Source organism: Oryx dammah, unplaced genomic scaffold (genome assembly GCF_014754425.2).
Source record: "Oryx dammah isolate SB20612 unplaced genomic scaffold, SCBI_Odam_1.1 HiC_scaffold_25, whole genome shotgun sequence".
Taxonomy (NCBI): domain Eukaryota; kingdom Metazoa; phylum Chordata; class Mammalia; order Artiodactyla; family Bovidae; genus Oryx; species Oryx dammah.
The window spans coordinates 65,168,083-65,188,894 of record NW_024070209.1 but is presented as its reverse complement, the minus strand read 5'-3'; the positions used below and the strand labels follow the sequence as shown (position 1 = coordinate 65,188,894).

General features: G+C 38.9%; 1 long non-coding RNA gene across 1 annotated transcript; it reads left to right on the top strand.

The window, feature by feature from the left end:
- The first annotated feature begins 248 nt into the window (after positions 1 to 248).
- On the top strand, positions 249 to 19,485 carry LOC120851388. Its single transcript, XR_005718303.1, has 3 exons — positions 249 to 260; positions 5,027 to 5,028; positions 19,374 to 19,485. It is a non-coding gene; the product is annotated as an uncharacterized LOC120851388 (long non-coding RNA).
- Positions 19,486 to 20,812: the final 1,327 nt, after the last annotated feature.

Here is a 20,812-nt window from a genome sequence, read left to right as displayed (position 1 = left end):
GATCCCAGAAAATGTCCAGGAGCCACTCAAAGCAGATAATGCAAGTGGAAGAAAGAGGTTAATTTACACGTGCATTCATTTATTCAGTGAATATTTATTCAGCACTTTCTCTAAACCTGAAACCACTGTGATCGTCAGTAGAGATATAATGAATAACAAGACAGTTATGATTTCCACTCTCTCAAAACTTGCAGTTTACCAAGAATGTGGACAAAATGCCATGTAGTAAATAGTAAGCTAATGTTACCAAATCCAAATTTGTTCTGTTTGCCACATGTCTGGCTATGAAGTTGGGAGACACAGTGTTGGGGCAAGGAATAAGTACTTTATCCCCAAAGCCAAGATTCTGAGAAGATGGTAGACTAGTATTCTAGAGAACCATCTTACCTAAGTCAGAATTCAGGCTTGTATTTGAATAAAGGGATGGGTGTGGTTGGTTGCTGCAAACTTCTTGGTATTAGGATTCTTTGTTCTTGTAGCTGCCCACATAGGTCAGATAACAATGTTTCTGTAAACCTCCAATAAGACAAATGTGTTATTTTTTGTTCTACAGCTTTGTATCTCTCCTTGAAAAGAAAAGCATTAATACCCTTACAGTCAGAGTCTTGAGGATGGTCTATCCTGTGTATTTTAGGCTATAGGCAACAGTGTTAACTCAAAGCAAAACAATAGAATACAAAGGCTGAAGTAAAAGGAAAAAATATAATATGGAATCAGATGTGTCCTTTCTGTTACTATAAGAGTACATTCCAAATGCTATAGGAGCACTCAGGAAAGGCAGGTCAGGAAGCTTGTGAGAGGAAATCATGTAAGGAAGTGAGCTGACAGCCTAGACCAGTAGAAGTGAACTTCCTTTCCTAGCAGGAGAAATGAAATATTCTGGCTGACCCACTCATTGAAAACAACCCAAAATGGTCTATTAGCTATTTGAAAAATCTTGTGTTTTTTTTACATGTGTCAGTGAACAGGAACAAAATTAAGTCCGAAAACTAGACAAAAACAAGAACTCAGAGAGATCAGCAGAGCAAAAAGCTAGTTTTTGCTCTAAGCGCATTCTCCAAGCAGGGTGAACTTGAGCTTCATTTTTCACAGACTTATATGTACAGAGAATGGAAGACTTCCCAATGTGGTCCCCACAATGTAGAGACTCTAATAGGTCAACCATGAAGATTGAGCTTGGATACCCACAGTGTAGAGTAAACTAGAAATAAGCATACCTCAACTCTCTTTTTACTCTAGGAGACTGCAAATAAAGCTGTTATTTTTAATCTTAGCTCTGGGTGGAAGAGGAAAAAGACTCCCTTGAGAAATAATAACTTAAGCCAACCCCCCAAAATCTTAGAATTCTGAAAGCTCAAAACTTTGGTGATTCTACCCTTCCCTGACCCCCCTACAAATGCTAAAGATGAGATATTAGTCAAATCAGTTTCAAGTTGGTAATGCTCTCCCTGACAGTAACAACTAAAGAAATAAAATACCATGAGTGAAAGACAGCAGAAACAAAAGAGAGAATAATCAGACCCCTAGACCCTTCCTATATGAGAATTATTTAAAACAACTGGGCTTCCCAGGTGGCCCTAGTGGTGAGGAACCCACCTGCCAATGTAGGAGACACAAGAGAAGTGGGTTTGATCCCTGGGTGGGGAAGATCCCCTGGAAGAGGGCATCGAAACCCACTCCAGTACTCTTCTGGAGAATCCCATTGACAGAGGACCCTGGCCAGCTATATAGCTCATAGGGTTGCAAGGAGCTGGACACGACTGAAAGGACTTAGCACAGCATATCATTAACAAGTCAAAGTAAATAGAACAAGACTAAAAATATGTTTTGAGTGCAGAAACTATAAAAAGTGACCTTGCAGATCTGAAAGTGAAAGTCACTCAGTCGTGTCTGACTCTTTGTGACCCCATGGACTATACAGTCTGTGGAATTCTCCAGGCCAGAATACTGGAGTAGGTAGCCTTTCCCTTCTCCAGATGAATCTTCCCAACCTAGGGATTGAACCCAGGTCTCCTGCACTGCAGGCAGATTCTTTACCAGCAGAGCAACCTTCCCAACCCAGGGATCGAACCCAGGTCTCCTGCATTGCAGGCAGATTCTTTACCAGCTGAGCCACAAGGGAAGCCCAAGAATACTGGCATGGGTAGCCTATCCCTTCTCCAGCAGATCTTCTCAACCCAGGAATCAAACTGGGGTCTCTTGCATTGCAGGAGGATTCTTTACCAACTGAGCTATCAGGGAAGCCCATGCAGATCTGAAAAGGTACCAAATAAAGTTTCTAGAAATTAAAAGTAGAACAATTGAAATTAAAATCTTAATGGTTGGGTTTTGTGGCAGAGTATATTCAGCTGAATTAACAGAATTAACAAAACAGAAGATATATTCCAGTTACTATATCTCTAGTAGCTGGAATGCAGCAAAGTGAAAGATGCAAAGTCATGGAGAAAATGAAAGGGAAATTAAGAGAAGTGGAGGACAGAGCGAAGTGATCTAGCATTTTCTCGAATGAGCAGCGAAAGAGTTTGTCAGAAAGTACTAGCTATTCAAAAGAATCCAAGCTCTCTATTTCCAAAACACTCACTTGTGTTCCAATCAATGAACACAAAAATTACGTGTGCCTGTTCTAGACTGGGTCATAATACACCTTTCATGTATGTTCTTGCAGGTTCTTTTCTCCTCGTTGACTTCAGTGGAGACGCTTTTGAAAGCTGTGTGTTTAAGAAGCAGTGCTCCTGTCAACTGGGTCCCTGACTGACCATGCAAAGGAGATTAACCCTGCCTAAATTATGAATTTTCTCATGACTGTTAAGAGACAACAAAGATCTACTGTGTTGAGCCACTGCATGTTAAAATGTATAGTTCTGCTGACCACAGTGAAATTCTTAGAGATCAACAACAGAAAACTGGCTGGGAAAAAAGTCATACATTTGGAAATTAAGAAGCACACTCTTCCACTAATTGCAAGTAAATAGGTAAACAAACAAATTACCATGGAAAATAGACTATATTAAATTTAACAACAGAATTGTCAACACTTAACAATTTTTGACCTACAAAAATAGCAATTTTATGAAAATTAACCCAATATTTAGAAATTAACTATAACCAAAATATTCCTTTATTAAAATTTGTGGGGATGTAAAAGCCATACCATAAGAAAATGTATAGCTTTCCAAACTGTTTTTTAAAAGAAGGTCTGAAACTAAATATGTTAACCATTTAATTTGTGAACATAAGACTCAAAGAAAATAAAGGGAAGAAAGTAATGACTGAAGACCAAAAAACCATAGTGCTTTGAGGGAAGAATTTAAAACAAATGAACCAGTTTGATTGAATGCAGCACAGAATGGGTGAGAGAGCAGTCTGGAGAGGTAAGCCAGGATGAACTATGATGCGTATGACGCATACTCAGTTGCTTCAGTTGGGACCCCATAGACCATAGACTTCCAGGCTCCTCTGTCCATGGGGTTTTTTAGGCAAGAATACTGGAGTGGGTTGCCATGCTTTGCAGGGGATCTTCCCAACCTAGGGATCAAACTGTGTCTCTTATGTCTCCTGGACTGGCAGGAAAGTTCTTTACCACTGAACCACTGGGGAAGTCCCTATGTTTTTGCATATTAAATATTAATTATATTAGCCATATTATTTACTCATTTTAACAAACTTTATGCTCCTAGTGAAGCAAGGTCAGCTCTGCCTGGACCCAGAGTCACGCATAGCCATCTGAAGTCTGAATTTTCAAGATGCTTTGGTGTATGTGTTGTGTTTGAATCTGGGGTACATACACACATACATATAAACAGATACCACACATACACACACATCCATGAATACACACATATACACACAAATATAATTACGTACCCATCAATCCATACATACATACATGAATTTTTTAATATTTATTTTTAATTGAAGGATAATTGCTTTACAGAATTGTGTTGGTTTCTGCCAAGCATTAACATGAATCAGCCATCAGTATACATATGTTCTTTTCCCTCTTGAACCTCCCTTTCACCTCCCTCCCTATCCCACCCCTCTAGGTTGTTAACAGAGTCTTGGTTTGAGTTTTTGAGATAAGGAAGAGGGGGCAGATGGACTGTGATCAACATCTAGAACTCTCTTGTAAGAGCAGAAAATTTTACATATGAATTGTTTGTTTGTGATCTTTTGAACTTAGAAACAAATGGATTTATGAACAGCCTTCCTAGACTAATATATTTGTAAATAAAAGATAGCATTTCCACTTTGGAAAATAGTGTCTTGTAAACCAAGCACCAGCAGAACAGAATTTCTCATTAATACCTATGAAGTATTTATCATAAACTGGTTTTTCTATAACATATCACCAGCTTGGCTGCCCCCCTTCTAAGCGAGAGGATCCTTTGAAAAGCTCACTGTGGTAGTCCTTTTACAATACTCTGGTGGATCATTTGTTAGAACTAATTGTCCTAAACCACAATGGCCTCTGCCCAATAAGTTCATGTATGTGGGCTTCTTGGTAATTTTAGAATTTATTTTTTATCACCATAGACCGTTGCATATTGTTAATAGCCTAACAATCAGCTTCAGAAAAAAAAAAAAGATTCCCTTTCAGTGAAGGCACTTTTTATATGCTTTTTGCTACAATTCTTTGGGTCTTTCAGAACTGAGACTCTGCAGAAAACACAAGGCTTAACTGCATATGCCAGTTGGAATGCTAGCTCAAGATGTAATTGAAGACACATTTCTCCATGGATTGAAGTATTTTGTTTAGAAATACATTTCCCATTATACTTTTTTTCACATTTACTTTTTTTTCAGAAATGATTCCTTTCATGGCTTCTTTTTAAAAAAATAAAATTTAATAGTATGAGAAGAGGTCCTTTGTGGTTTGGGTGTAGCTAAAGCAGTTGTGGCCCTTCGAATATTCATACATCAGAATAATCATATCCTTTTTTTTTTTTAATAGGAAACCATTCTGAATTTCTCACAAAAAGTCATGACAGTTTGTCTCTTCCATTTTTCTTAAGTCTGGGTCAGCCAGGAGTATGAGTCTTAGGCTCTTGGGAGCAAATGGGCATATATTGTTTAAGGGCCTTTTTCCATGAGTCCAGCAGTTTTATTATAGGGTGCTACCATCTCTTCTCATTATCCTCTTCTGGGACAGTTGCTCACGTATTAGAGAAGGGCAAGAAGGGAATGTCTCTTAGAGAAAAGAGGCAACCGGCAAGTGGAGGTTTCCTGCATTGTTCAGCCCTATTCTGGTGAACAGTGCTTTGTCTTACTGGTGGAAATTCAAGCGTGAAGCCAATTTTTATGCTCTAGATGGCAAAAAAATGCAGCTAATTCCATAGGGTTTCTCCTTCTTTCCCTGGCAGCTGGTATGTTTACACAGTGGGGATAAAAGGCCTGACATCTGTGTTTACATTTCTACGTAGCAGGGTCCCCCAAACCCCCAGTTAGGAATCATTTATATCCAAGCACCTCTGCCCCAGAATTACAACAGCAAAGTCTTTCAACTTCTCCTTGGCAAGGGCCTTTGATCTCCCTGTGCAAAATGCTCTCTGATGAGTTGTGATTGGAAGAGGAGGGCTGGGAAGGTTTTATTCTTTGACAGCTTCCTTCTCTCTTTCCACCCCCAACCATATAGGAACATAACCCAGGACTTTAAGTACCCAAACCTCTTTGTCTAAATTCCATTGAGTCATCAGAATAAAGTTAAAATAGATTGGTACAACCAAAGCAGTGGATTCTCAAAAGAACTTGCATTTTTAAAAAGCATTCCAATTGACTCTGATTCCTGATTCCAGGTAGATTAGAATCACCTGAGTTGTTTATAAAATGTGAAAATTCCTGACCTTCTGTAACCCTCCGTGCTCAGTCACTAAGTCATGTCTGACTCTGCTATCCCAGGGACTTGTAGCCTTCCAGGTTCCTCTGTCCATGGAATTCTCCAGGCAAGAATACTGGAGTGGGCTGCCATTTCCTTCTCCAGGGGATCTTCCCAACCCAGGTACTGAACTTGAGTTTCCTGCATTGCCAGCCTATTGAATGTGAATTTCCACATGTGGGTCTAGAAATCTGTATTTTTCACATCTAATATGAATCTTATGTATACTGCTGTTTATATACAATCTTACATGTATGTAAGATATACAATCTTATGTATATCAACCCTTAGGCTAATTGGACACTAGTGAGTGGAGGTTTAAATTTGAGGGTAAATTATACTAGTTTTTGTTCAAGACATCTTCTCAACCTATGACCATTTCAATGAAATGGTGATGGTCTCTCCAAGCTGGAATCAGTGTAAGTTGATGAAATGAAATAATCTTCTTTGAAAGTTTGAATGTCTTACCAATTTTTTTCCGGTTGCATTATTCTACTTTCTGTTCATAAAATTTTGACTTGTAAATTGATGTAAAGTAGCTTAGCAGGTCAAGAAATATTTATAGAACCAACTACATAGAAACTTGGTCTTAGAACTGATCTAAACTTGCCTTGTTTGGTTTATACCATACCCCATTATCTGAAATGATAGCCCACTTTTTAAAAATTGAGGTAATTATATATTCATATACATTTGTAAGACATAATACAGAGAGACCTTCTGTATCCTTTATTGAGTTTCTCCAATGGCAACATTTTGCAAAACTACAGGGCAGGATCACAGCTAGGATCCAACACTGATAAAATATTTTATGCAGATTTCCCCAGTTTTATGTATACTCACTTGTGTGCACATGTATTTAGTTCTATACAATTATATCAGGTATGTAGCTTATAAACTGTGGAAAATTCTGAAAGAAATGGGAATACCAGACCACCTGACCTGCCTCTTGAGAAACCTATATGCAGGTCAGGAAGCAACAGTTAGAACTGGACATGGACCAACAAACTGGTTCCAAATAGGAAAAGGAGTACATCAAGGCTGTATATTGTCACCCTGCTTATTTAACTTCTATGCAGAGTACATCATGAGAAACGCTGGACTGGAAGAAACACAAGCTGGAATCAAGATTGCCGGGAGAAATATAAATAACTTCAGATATGCAGATGACACCACCCTATGGCAGAAAGTAAAGAGGAACTAAAAAGCCTCTTGATGAAAGTGAAAGAAGAGAGTGAAAAAGTTGGCTTAAAGCTCAACATTCAGAAAACTAAGATCAAGGCATCTGGTCCCATCACTTCATGGCAAATAGATGGGGAAACAGTAGAAACAGTGTCAGACTTTAATTTTTTGGGCTCCAAAATCACTGCAGATGGTGTTTGCAGCCATGAAATTAAAAGACAATTACTCCTTGGAAGAAAAGTTATGACCAACCTAGATAGTATATTTAAAAGCAGAGATATTACTTTGCAAACAAAGGTCCGTCTAGTCAAGGCTATGGTTTTTCCTGTGGTCATGTATGGATGTGAGAGTTGGACTGTGAAGAAGGCTGAGCGCCGAAGAATTGATGCTTTTGAACTGTGGTGTTGGAGAAGACTCTTGAGAGTCCCTTGGACTGCAAGGAGATCCAACCAGTCCATCCTAAAGGAGATCAGTCCTACGTGTTCATTGGAAGGACTGATGCTGAAGCTGAAACTCCAATACTTTGGCCACCTCATGCGAAGAGCTGACTCATTGGAAAAGACTCTGATGCTGGAAAAGATTGAGGGCAGGAGGAGAAGGGGACGACAGAGGATGAGATGGCTGGATGGCATCACTGACTTGATGGACGTGAGTTTGAGTGAACTCTGGGAATTAGTGATGGACAGGAAGGCCTGGTGTGCTGTGATTCATGGGGTTGCAAAGAGTTGGACATGACTGAGCGACTGAACTGACCTGAACTGAAGTAGCTTTGAGTATTTACCATCATGGTAAAGATACTAAATAGTTTTTCACCACAAGAATTTTGGGGTTTCCATTTTATAACTATCCCATCTGTCTCCTGATCCCTCTCTAAACCCTTGACAAAGTCTTTTCTCTACTTCTTAATCTTTGTTTTTCCAAAAACGACATGCAAATGAAATCATGTAGTATGTAATCTTTTGGAATTGCTATTGGAATTTTCACTGAGCATAATTTCCTGAAGATTCCCTAGGCATGATAATTGCTCAGTCATGTTTGATTCTGAGACCCCATGGACTATAGCCCACAGGGCTCCACTGTCCATGGAATTTTCCAGGCAAGAATACTGGAGTGGGTTGCCATTCCCTTCTCCAGGGGATCTTTCTGACCCAGGGGTTGAACCCAGGTCTCCTGCACTGCAGGCAGATTCTTTACCATTTGAGCCACCAGGGAAGCCCCAAGGAGATTCCCTAGAGTTGTTGCTAATACCAGTAGGTCTTTAACTTCTATTGCTGAATAGTGTTTCATAGTATGAATGTACCATCAGTTAAGTTCAGTTCAGTTGCTCAGTCTTTGTGACCCCATGGACAGCATGCCAGGCTTCCCTGTCCATCACCAACTCCTGGAGCTTGCTCAGACTCATGTCCATCAAGTTGATGATGCCATCCAACCATCTCTTCCTCTGTCATCCCCTTTCCCTCCTGTCTTTAATATTTCCCAGCATCAGGGTCTTTTCGAATGAGTCAGTTCTTCACATCAGGAGGCCAAATTATTAGAATTTCAGCTTTAACATCAGTCCTTCCAATGAATATTCAGGATTGATTTCTTTCAGGATTGACTGGTTTGATCTCCTTGCAGTCCAAGGAACTCTCAAGAGTCTTCTCCAATACCACAGTTCAAAAGCATCAGTTCTTCAGTGCTCAGCTTTCTTTATCATCCAACTCTCACATCCACACATGGCTACTGGAAAAACCACAGTTTTTACTAGATGGACCTTTTTTTTTTTTTTTTGCAAAGTAATGCCTCTGCTTTTTAATATGCTGTCTAGGTTGGTCATAGCTTTTCTTCCAAGGAGCAAGAGTCTTTTAATTTCATGGCTGCAGTCACCATCTGCAATGATTTTGGAATGCATGAAAATACAGTCTGTTTTCATTGTTTCCCCATCTACTTGCCATGAGTAGAATGAATATATAAATAGAATATTGCTGAACAGTGTTTCATAGTATGAATGTACCATAGTTTGGTTAATTAGTCACTCATTGAAGGACACTTGGATTGTTTCCAGTTTGGGGCTACTATGAGTAAAACTTCCATGTACAGATTCTTGTATGAGAATTAACTATCATTCTCAGTCTCTTAGTCGTGTCCGATTCTTTGTGACTCTGTGGACTATAACCCACAAGGCTCCTTCTTCTGTGGAATTTTCCAGGTAAGTATACTGGAGTGGGTTGCCATTTCCTTCTCAAGGGGATCTTCCCAACCCAGGGATCAAATGTGAGTCTCCCGCATCTCCTTGTACTGGCAGATGGATTCTTTACCACTGTACCACCTGGGAAGCCAGAATATAACTAAATGATATTTTAATTAACCCCTCCAATTTTTATAATTTTTAGGCCAATCACAAACTCTAGTCTATCCATAAAATGTTTCTGTATCTCACCACCCCCATCACTCCATCTTCTCATTTCCCTTCCCCCATAATATCTAGACAATTCTGTTGTGAGAAAGTTGTGAAAGAGTTGATCATAAGAACTAAAGAAGCTTTCCTTCCGGGTACAGTTGAAGATGCCTAGAGGTCAGATGTCCAAGGGAAGGTCAGTGTCTTCACATACTATAGCCCTGGCTCCATCAGTGGTCCACAGAGCCAAAAATTACTAAAAGAGTGGGTATTAGAAAAAAGTTGCAGTTATCTCTACTACACCTCCACTAAGGCCCCTAAAAAACCACTTGGAAGGGAGATTCTGCATGGGGCTCATAGGCTGAAGATATGTGCTATAAAAGTAATATAGTTGTTTTTACCAGACAATAAGGTCTGGGAAAGTTTGAGTCCTACATCTTCTGGTATTTTGGTGAAGATTGAGTAGTGAATATCAATTTTAATCACACCTTGATTACAAACTGTGCTTATCTGTGGCCAGTTACAGAAGATATATATTTATACCCAGAGCCAAGAAAAGTTAATATCCAAACAGTTTTGTTGATGGTTCTGTGCCTTACACTTTTGTGTTTGTTTTATTTCCATTTTCAATTGAGAAGGCAAAGCATTTATTAACAAATGTCTGAAGAACTCTGCTTATAGCTTTAGATGTCTGTAACAGGAAAATGTTCATGGCCTAAGGGTCTCAATATAAAGAAAAATGTGTGTAATTCCTAAATACTTAAAGAATTTCAAGCACAAATTCACTTAGAGTATTAATGACTTTAATGAAGACAGACATCCAACTTAAAATCAACAGATCATTAGATCTTCAGTAAAAGTGTAAACAGTGTCTAATTAATATACTTGTTGGTTATTTTCCTTGATGTAGACATTGGTCATTAAGTCTAATGGTACCTCAAAGATCAACTGACTAGTGAGGAAGCCAATAACTTGAGGTCATTTAGTCAAAAGAGTACTTTCTTTCTATCTCCTTCATCATCATAATATATCAATGATTATTATTATTATCATTTTGGTATTATTTGATCTGGTTTTGTCTGAATAAATTTAAACATTCTGGCATACGGACTTAGCCTCAAAGTATTCTATAAAATAAAGCAGAAAGCAGTGTGGTATTAGAAATACATAACAATTTATGTTTTTAATTGTTCTTGAATAAACTTTTTGGGTTCAAGTCTCACTCTTACAGGACCTTCTTTTAAACTAGCTCCAGCCCAGGGAGAAATAGGTGGCTACCTTGTGATCACTGAGGACTGTCAACCGTATAGTTCTGCTTTATAGATGAGGAATTCATGTAAATTAGCCAGTTTCTTTCTTTCTTTTCTTTTTTTAAAAATATTTTCTTGGCCACACCACACCATATGGGGTTTTAGTTCCCTGACTATGGATCGAACTTATACCCCTTGCATTGAAAGTGTGGAGTCTTAATCACACCAGGGAAGTCCCAATTAGCCAAGGTTTTATAATTAGCAAATGGTAGATTATAAATTAGAAGCAAGTGCTCTGTGACTCCAAAACTTCTCATTATGTTTCCTGTGCTGTGTTGAAGAAAAATAATCAGGATATATGAATCATTAGCTTTAGTCCTCTCCACCAAGCATTTTTCATATTATGAGAACAACTCCCTCCCTTGAGAAACAAGGAGTAAGTAAGCAAGCAAATTCCTTGGGGAACACAAAATATTTAATTGCTATTCGTCATTTCTTTTACTCAGGACGAGATTAATTAACTCTGATCTTTTCATTTGCATGGGACTAATGTGATGTCTTAATAATTGCTTCTTTAAAAAGAGACTCTTCTGAGAAAATATCATATGTATAAATCTGAACTCTCTTCACTCTTGCCTACTGTCTGAACTTGTTTTAAACAAAAGAAGTCTGTGATTAGAAAAAAAAAAAAGCTGAACATTTCAAATCTGGTGGTGAAAACCCTTTTCATCATGCTCACAGATACCATCAGAGTCCAAGAAATACTGTAATGTATCAAGATGTATATTTACAAGCTTGATGTAAATGACAGGGTCTCAAGCTTCATTGTGACTCCAGGCCAAAACTACAGACAGTTCCCAAATTCCTCAAAGTTAAATCCAGGAAGAAGCATTGCACATAGGCCGTTGATTTGTCAAAAACTTAATTTTCCATGACAATCTCCCTTGAGGAATGAGGAAAGTCAATAGCCTGAAGTTCACATTACCTTGGACAGCTCTAGAAGAGGGTAAAGAAAGAGACCATAAAATCTGATAAGCGGTGATTTACCAATTAGATGTGAGAAAAATAAAGACTCATTAAAATGACAAAATACCATGAGTCATTAAGGGTTGGCCTAATTAAATAATAGCCCAATGTAAACCAGAGTTTTATGCTCTACCAGCTGCAAGTGGGTTTATCAAAATAATGGAAATTGACATGCATCATACACATAGCCTCTCCTTTAGCTGTCTCTTTTAACATTTATCTGGAGGTCACCTAAGGAAACATGTCTCCAGCCTTAACCAGTCACTCTATTATTTCTTTTGTAGCCCAGTCCCCAGTGGAGCATTTATTGCCCTGTCCTGCCTGATGGACAGAATGATGATTTTTCTTGAGTCTTACAGTTTTTCTCTACTTCAGGCTGCCTTTGTATATTTTGCTTTGCTCAGTCATATTTCCCAACAGTGTTAACATCTGAATGTTTCTTTTGGCAAAACATCCAGAGCAACAGTGCTCCAAGCGTTGCCCTCAGGGCCTTTGGGAAGGGTGTGGTTTGGGTGGGATCCTTGTATGTCAGCTTTGTTGCACATTATCAGCATATTAAATCTGCCCGATGGACTTGTGGCCTCGTGATTCTTGGCCATGTCAGCCTATGATTTGAGCTAGAGAATGGCAGCTTTGGGATGTAATACGCTTTCCTCTACAAACAGCCTCCATGCTCCTCTTCCTCTGTTCTCCTAAGCTTCTGACTTCCCAAAGCCTAAGTTTGGAAATTGGGGTTCCATACAGCATGACCTCTATTAATTTGAAGGTCGGGTCATTTGTTCTACTGTTTACCTCCGATTTATTCTTACATGATTTAAAATATTTCTTTTCACATCAGTTTCACCCTTGGTAACTGTGCTGGTCCTGGTATCAATGGCATCTGGTCCCTTCAGCTGTGCTGGCTGTTGTTCCATTCTTCTCACCCATCCAAGTGCCTGATGATCTGATTGTGTTTTCAGTATCACAGACGTGAAATTGTGGTCCCTTCCAGGATATTTAAATCACCCCAGTTGATGGCAATGCCTTTGAGAACACTATGATGCCTCCAATCATTCTGATCAATTATCTGAAATAACAGAGGTGATCGTGAAACCAAGCTCTTGTCTGACAAACTCATCTTACCCTTGAGTCTAGCACAGATCATACCCTTGGCTGTACCTTCCATTCCTGGATGAGTGTGAAGGGCCAGACAGAGCCATTTGACTTGTGTAATCTGTTTCAAAGGCAACAAAATTTGGTATCTAGAAGCAAAAACTCCCTAATAATACTATCATGATATTTCTCTTTATTCCTATTTTGAGAAAGTTGTCCAGCTTTTCTTGATGTTTCCTTCTCTCTTTGGTTATGCTGTATGCCTAAGGGGTTAGACTGTTTTAATCAGTTTCTAAAATTTTTTTAGATTTTTTAAAATGAAAATCTGCAGATAAAGCACATAAAATAATGCCTGGAACATAGTTAATGCTTAATCAGTATATAAATTAATGACATAATAATTATATTGTTATACATAATATTATTACATTCATACATACATGCTCAGTTGCTTCAGTCCTGTCCAACTCTTTGTGACCCTATAGACTGCAGCCTGCCAGGTTCCTCTGTCCACGGGATTCTCCAAGCAAGAATACTGGAGTGGATTGCCATGCCCTCCTCCAGAGGATCTCCCTGACCCAGGAGTCAAACTCACATCTTCTGTGTCTCCTACATTGCAGGCAGCTTCTTTACTGCTGAGGCACCACAGCAGCCCTTTATTATATTATATAATTAATATTACTATATTATATAATTTTATTATACAACATAGTAGGTATTCTGGCTATCTATTGCTGCATAATTAATCACTCCAAAATTTAGTGCCTTAAAACAACAATAACTGCCATTTATTTTGCTCATGAATCTGCAACTTGGGCAGAATCAGTGTCATCAGCTGGGCATCTCGATTGGAAGTGGGCAGATTGTCTTTCAAGATGGCTCACTCACATGGCTGCAGTTAGCTTGGAGCTCAACCAAGGCTGTTGGCTACAGGCCACATTTCTCTCCATCTGGGTCTTGTGATGGGGCTGCTTGACTTTTTCACTGCCTGAAGACTGGTTTCTAAGTCTTTCAAGTAAAAGAAAGTGGAAGCCACTCTTCAAGACCTGAACCTAGAAACCAGTATCACTTCCACCCCCATTTTCTGTTGGTCTAATAGTCACAGAGCCTGTTCATTTTAAAGAGGAGAGGTCATAGGTCCCTTTCCTTAATGGAGGATGGTCAAAGAATTTGTAGTCCTCTATAATCTAGGATCGGAGAAGGCGATGGCACCCCACTCCAGTATTCTTGCCTGGAAAATCCCATGGATGGAGGAGCCTGGTAGGCTGTAGTCCATGGGGTCGCGAAGATTTGGACACTACTGAGTGACTTCCCTTTCACTTTTCACTTTCATGCATTGGAGAAGGAAATGGCAACCCACTCCAGTGTTCTTGCCTGGAGAATCCCAGGGACGGGGGAGCCTGGTGGGCTGCCATCTATGGGGTCACGCAGAGTCAGACACGACTGAAGTGACTTAGCAGCAGCAGCAGCAGCAGCAGCAGCAGCATAATCTAGCATAGTGAATTAAAAATATGAGTTTAAAAGTTGTCTTTTTCTTTTAACAAAATGCTAGCTGACTTAAGTACAGCATGCATTTTAAAAGAAATTCCTTTTTTTCATTGTGGATCCTTGAGTAAGGTGGGTAGAAGAAGTGAATTTACTCTCATTCCACAGGTACTTGAGATGTGGGATTTTGATTACTTTAAGGTAACAGTCATACTCTAGCAAACCTGAGAAGGTTTGCTTCCTTCCCAGCCCCAAATACTTCTACAGCTTTGTCCAGCTTGTGATTGGACTTTGACCATACATACTGGCCTGTATGAACATAACTTTGACCGTCAGACCAGTACACCACTGGTACCCAAGTTTTATGATACCCAGTTGTGGAATGTCTCACCATGTCTCTGAGGCCTCATATACTGAGAGCGTTGTTCAGTTCAGTTTTGGTGTACCATCTGTTGTCCGGGCCTCCAAAGTGATTTTCTGGGCTGGTTTTCCTTTTCACTGGGAATGCAAGGAGTTGTCAAAAGCCTAGTACATTCTGTTGTTCATTGTGAAGCCATCAGGACTTAATTAGGGAAAAATTCTTCAGCAACAATTGATTTGTTCAACCATCATTCAATTTGAAGTACTCTCTGTTTATTAAAAGCTACTTGAAAGTTGTTGGATGCCCAGCTTTGGGTTTTTGAGTATGTCTTCATCTATTTTATGTCCTGTCTTTAGCAAGTTTACCATAATTGGATTATAGTTTGAAAACTGCTTTTAGTTAGAATTTGTTAGAAACTTTCATTTAACACTGATTCTTCTTAGATGTCTGTAGATTCTGATAACTAAGCCAAAAAAAATAGAGTTGATTAAATCTGACAGCTTTGAATTTCCAGAAAGTGTTTTAAACCATTGCTCAGCATCTAGGCCTCTGGAAAATCTACTTCATGTTTGTCTCTAGCTCTTATTCCTGAATTTTTAGTCTCCTTTGTGTTTAGAGGAAAGTTGCAGCCACATGTTTCTGATTCATTTATAATGAACATTTAGAATTAGCTCATGAAGCAGTTGTTTTGTAAAAACATGTACTTTACTATTGTGTGTAATCCATATTAAGCCTGTTCTCATCATCAAATAAGAAAAAGTTTTTTGCTACATTTTATCTGAAAATTTAAAAAAAAAGTTTTTTTAAGATGCTGGAGCTATGGACAGTACTTAGGTGTTGCCCTATACTCTCCGTCTCTCCATTTGTCTCAGAATGAGTTTGGATAAGGATTTTTAGGCTATGCTTGACTAGTTTGTAGTTGAAGTGTCCCCAGGACTCAATGAACATCCATTTATTGAGTTATCCAATTAACAGGTTGTCATCAATTTTTAGAAATTAGAAGAGTAATAGTTTCACATGGAAAGATGAACACCTTTGTAAGCCCAAGAAAGAAACAGTTTGTATAAACCAAATGCAGGTCAAAATATAAAGGAAACAAGGTAATAGAAACTTTAAGAAACTAAAATACTGGAAGAGAGCCTGTAGAGGAAATGGTGAGGGTGAGGTGAAGAATGGATATTGTAACAAAGGTTCTAAGCATGAGTAATCACACAAGTACAGATTCCTGGGTCTCAGGATGGGTTGATCTAGTCATCTGGAAACTTTTCAAAAGCTCCTTAAGTCATTCTGATGATAAGTTTAGTTACTGGAAATAATCTGCAAACTCTGAACACACATGCACGCATGCACACACATAAATGCACAATTATCAAGAGGAAATTAATATTCAGTCTGGGCTACATCACTTTATCCTTTTCCCTTAAAATCTGGTGCTGCCCTTCCTCAAACTTCAGGAATAAATCTGTAGGTCTACTTCTGCAGAATATAGAGTAAGAGTATTTCTACTAACAGGTATCAATTCAGAGCCTGAGATGCAAGGACAAAACAAAATAGATGGCTGTTAAGATCAAGAATTGAGGAGAAGGGTTTACCTGGTATCCCTTTAATGTTTAACTTCCAGCTCACAACTTTACTATGTGCTTAATGACGAAAGTCCAGTGTCATTGCTGGAGCACTGACAGATGCTTAAATCTTTTAAACCAGGATTATATTGTGTATATTTTACTGCCATGTGGGATCTTGTCAGTGCCCTCAGTGGAATTTCACAATTGCCCAAATGGAGTTGAATAAACAGGTTAGTGATTGCTCCAACTACACTGAGTGATTAGAGCCCCAAGACACCACGCTGCCTGTCCAGTCAGGGCTGTGCTTCCCCACATCTGCCTTGAGGAACATCTAGCACCAGGATTGATTGTTTGTTTCAAGATAATATTTGGGAATCAGTCCAACTTTGTTTCAGCAATTAAATGTATCAAGTAAAAGCTCTTGTGGTTTTATTAGACTAGCATTTTCAACATCCATTAATGAGCCAAGTACTATGCAATTTTATAAATGAAAGGATTCAGGCTATCATTATGTATAAATCCTCCCCAAATTACCGGCTCTTGTCAGAAGGCATGATCTGAAAAAAGAAACGACCATGTTTTGGAAAATGTTAACATTCTGTAAATAAAATCTGGCAGCAAAATTCTTGGTGAGATGAATACGCAAGTCAACATGCCTCAATTTATTGCTGCATGAATCAGAAATTAATTCTTCCTTAATCATTCTTATACTTCTGAACTGTGACATTGTTAACAGAGTCTGAACACTACAGGTACCCAGGCTCTTAATACAATAAGATAAAATGAGTATAAATGGTTGAAGAGGGAAGTAAATTAGTTTTCTTGAAATTTTCTGGAGAATTGAGTTTATAGTGACTAGAATGTATGAGGCTGCCAAAGGGATGGGGTTTCAGGGATGGGCAAAATGGAATTATCATGACTTTCATGTCCATAGCGGTTTTTGTGTTCCCTGGGTGATAACAAACACCCAACACAGGTATATATTGGTGAGGAGACATTGTTGCTGGAAATGCTTTGCATTCAGCTTCTTTCATTACTTTTTCCATCTCCAAGGAGTGCTGTGTGCTCTAAATCTGCTTCTGGAGTCCTTTTCAGTCCATTTCTGCCCTTGTTTCCTAACCTTCCAACAAAATATCAGAAAGGTGTAAAAATATTCAAGAGTCATGCTGAAGAAAATATATTTACTGTTAATGTTGTTTGGCAAAAGACCTTTTGGGGTTTTTGGTTTTGAAACATTAAGCCCCAAGTCAGGCTCTAGCTCTCTCCTGGTGGCTCAGATGATCAAGAATCTGTTTGCAATGCAGGAGATTTAGGTTTGATCCCTGAGTCAGGAAGATTGCCTGGAGAAGGGAATGGCTAATCACTCCAGTATTCTGGGGGCTCCCAGGTGGCACTAGTGGTAAAGAACCCACCTGCCAATGCAGGAGACATAATGAGGCATGGATTCGATTCCTGGCTGGAGAGGATCCCCGAGAGGAGGGCATGGAAACCCAACCCTTTCCAGTATTCTTGCCTGGAGAATCCCCACGGACAGAGGAGCCTGATGGGCTACAGTCCACAGGGTCACAAGTAGTCAGACAGGCCTGAAGCAACTTAGTGTGCACGCAGGCAGAAGCCAGAGGGAAGAAAGCAAAATAAGGGAGCCCTGAACTGCTCTTACACGAAAAGATGTGGGTAGTGAATCAGAATTCAGACAAAGTCAAATATCAGAGTAGGAGGGAATTAAGAGACACCAAGGCCCATGAGACTCCTCTACTGTTGTCTGAGTTGCCATCCACCTCCCAGGGATGCTAAGATCGTCTCTCAAGTGGTCCCGCTATTCCCTCTGCTGCTCTGCTACAGTCCATTCTCCACAAAAACCATCAAGATGGACTTTTAAAAATGTAAATTAGCAGAAAGAGGAATCAGAGTTCTCTACCATTGTTCCCCAAAGAACCTGGGTTTTTTGACAACCACCTACAGAGAAGGCTGGTAGTTCAGTGGAGATGTGCCAGCGCACTGTTAGAGTAAAAAATTCAATAGATACATTAAAGATGGTAAGAAGAATAGTTTCATTTTGTCCATGCTACCTCTTCCCCAAAGCACCAACAGAGGCCCCTTCAGGCTCTGATTTCTCTCACAGGGGAAAGTGAGAGCATGGTGAGTGACTGCTCAACTTGGCCACCACATGCAGTGCTGCCTAAGAGGCCAAGAGCTGTGATGAAGTGATAAGCATGGTTAAGGGGCCAGGAGAGTCTAGGAGAGCCTCCATCAGAACTTGTAACTCATCAAAGGATCACAGATCTTACTAAACTACTTATGGATGCTGTGAGAGAACTGCCCATACGCTGTGTGGGGCTTATCATTTGAAGACACTCCCCCCTCCAACCCCTGGCTACTGCTCACAGGCATAATTTAATGCTCTGTGTGCCTCACTCACTCCCTGGCTTCCCAAGTGTGCCACCCCCATCCCAAGCCTTTACAGATGGCTCACGAGCACACACAGAGAACAGAAAACTGGCCTGACTCTACAGGATTAGGAGAAATCACACAAACGTGAGCAATTCAGAGCACTGCTCTCAGGAGGCTCTCAGCACCAGCCTGGTTTTGTAGGACTGAAAGAAGGCATACAGTGTAAACTATTTTCCTTCAAGAGGGAATAAGAGGTATGGAAACTATGTGAAAAAAATAAACTGCAGGCCGGAAAGTATCCCTGATGAACATAGATGCAAAAATCCTCAACAAAATACTAGCAAATGGAATTCAACAGCACATTAGAATGATCATGCACCATGATCAAGTGAGATTTATCCCTGAAAGGGGAAGATGGTTCAACATATGCAAATGAACAGATGTAACTACAGAATAATAGATAAAAATCATATGGTCATCTCATCAATGCGGGAAAAATATTTGATACATGTAGTATCATTTCATAATTAAATCTCTCAACAGTTAAGGTATAAGAGAAATATATTTCAATGTAATAGAAGCTATATATGACAAGCCCACTGCTAGCATCACAGTCACAGGTAAAAAGCTGAAAAATTTCCTGTAAGCTCAGGAACGAGACACCACTCAGATCAGGAGAGTGACCCACTTTCACTACCCCTATTCAACATGGGACTGGAAATTCTAATCAGTAATTAGTTAGGGAAAAGAAATAAAAGGCATTTAAATTAAGAAAGAAGAAATAAAATTGTCTCTTTTTGAAGATGACATGATCTCATAAATAGAAAAGCCTAAAGACTCCACCACTAAAGTGTTAGAACTAATAAGTAAAATTGCAGGATACAAATCAATATTAAAAATTCAGTGGCGTTTCTATACGATGACAATGAATTATCCCCAAAAAGAATTAAGAAAACAATCCCCTTTACAATAGCATCAAGAAGAATAACATACTTAGTAGTATTTTCAAACAAGAAGATAAACATCTATATACTGAAAACTATAAAACATTGATTAAATAAATTGAAGAAATCACAAATAAATGGAAAGGTATCTAATCTCATGTTTATGGATTAGAGGAATTAATATTGTTAAGATAGCCATACTATCCAAAACAGTGCACAGATTCAATGCAATTCTTGTCACAATTCCAAAGGCATTTACCTTAAAATAGAGAAAATAGCCACTATATTCATATGGAAAGATAGATAACCCTGAATAGTTAAAGCAATCCTGAGCAAGAAAACAGAGCTGGAGGAGTCACATGTCTTGATTTCAAATTATATTACAAAGCTGTGGTAATCAAAACAGTATGGTACTGGTATAAACAACAGACATATAGACCAATGGAATTTAAGGAAAAATCTAGAAACAAATCTATGCATATGTAGTCAACTAGACTTCAACAAAGGCACTAGGAATGCAAAATGGTGAAAAGTTAGTCTCTTTACTAAATGGCATTGGGAAACTATATCTCTACATGCAAATAAAATGAGGTTGAACATCATAGACAAAAATCAGCTCAAATTGGATTAAAGTCTTTAAACATTAGATCTGAAAAGATAGAACTCCCAGAATAAAGCATAGTGAAAAAGCTACTTAACGTTAGTCTTGGCAAAGATTTTTTGCATTTGACACCTTCAGCACAGGCTAAGTAAAATAAGCCAATAGAAGGAGAAATACTGCAGAATCTCACTTACATGTGGAATCTAAAAAAGTTGAATTCAGAGTAACAGAAAGTAGAATGATGGCTACCAGGGGCTGGGGGAGAGAAACACGGAGAGACACTGGTCAAAGAATACAGACTTTCACTTGTAAGATGAATACATTCTAAAGAGCTAATACACATCATGGTAACTATAGTTATTAATAATGTATTTTATACTTGAAATTTGCTAAGATAGTACATCTCAAGTGCTCTTACCACACAAAATGGTAACTCTGTATTAATTGGCTGATTGTGATAATCAATTCATGATGTGTTTACATCTCAAAATATCATTTATACCTTAAATGTGTACAAGTTTTATTTGTCAGTCATACCTCAATAAAGTTGGGAAGAAATATAGATCAGATCATGATGACTTCCCATCCCTTTTAGAATACAACCCAAAATGCTATGCCTTGGTCAAAAAGATCTTGTGTGCCCTGGCTCACAGCTGCCATCTGACC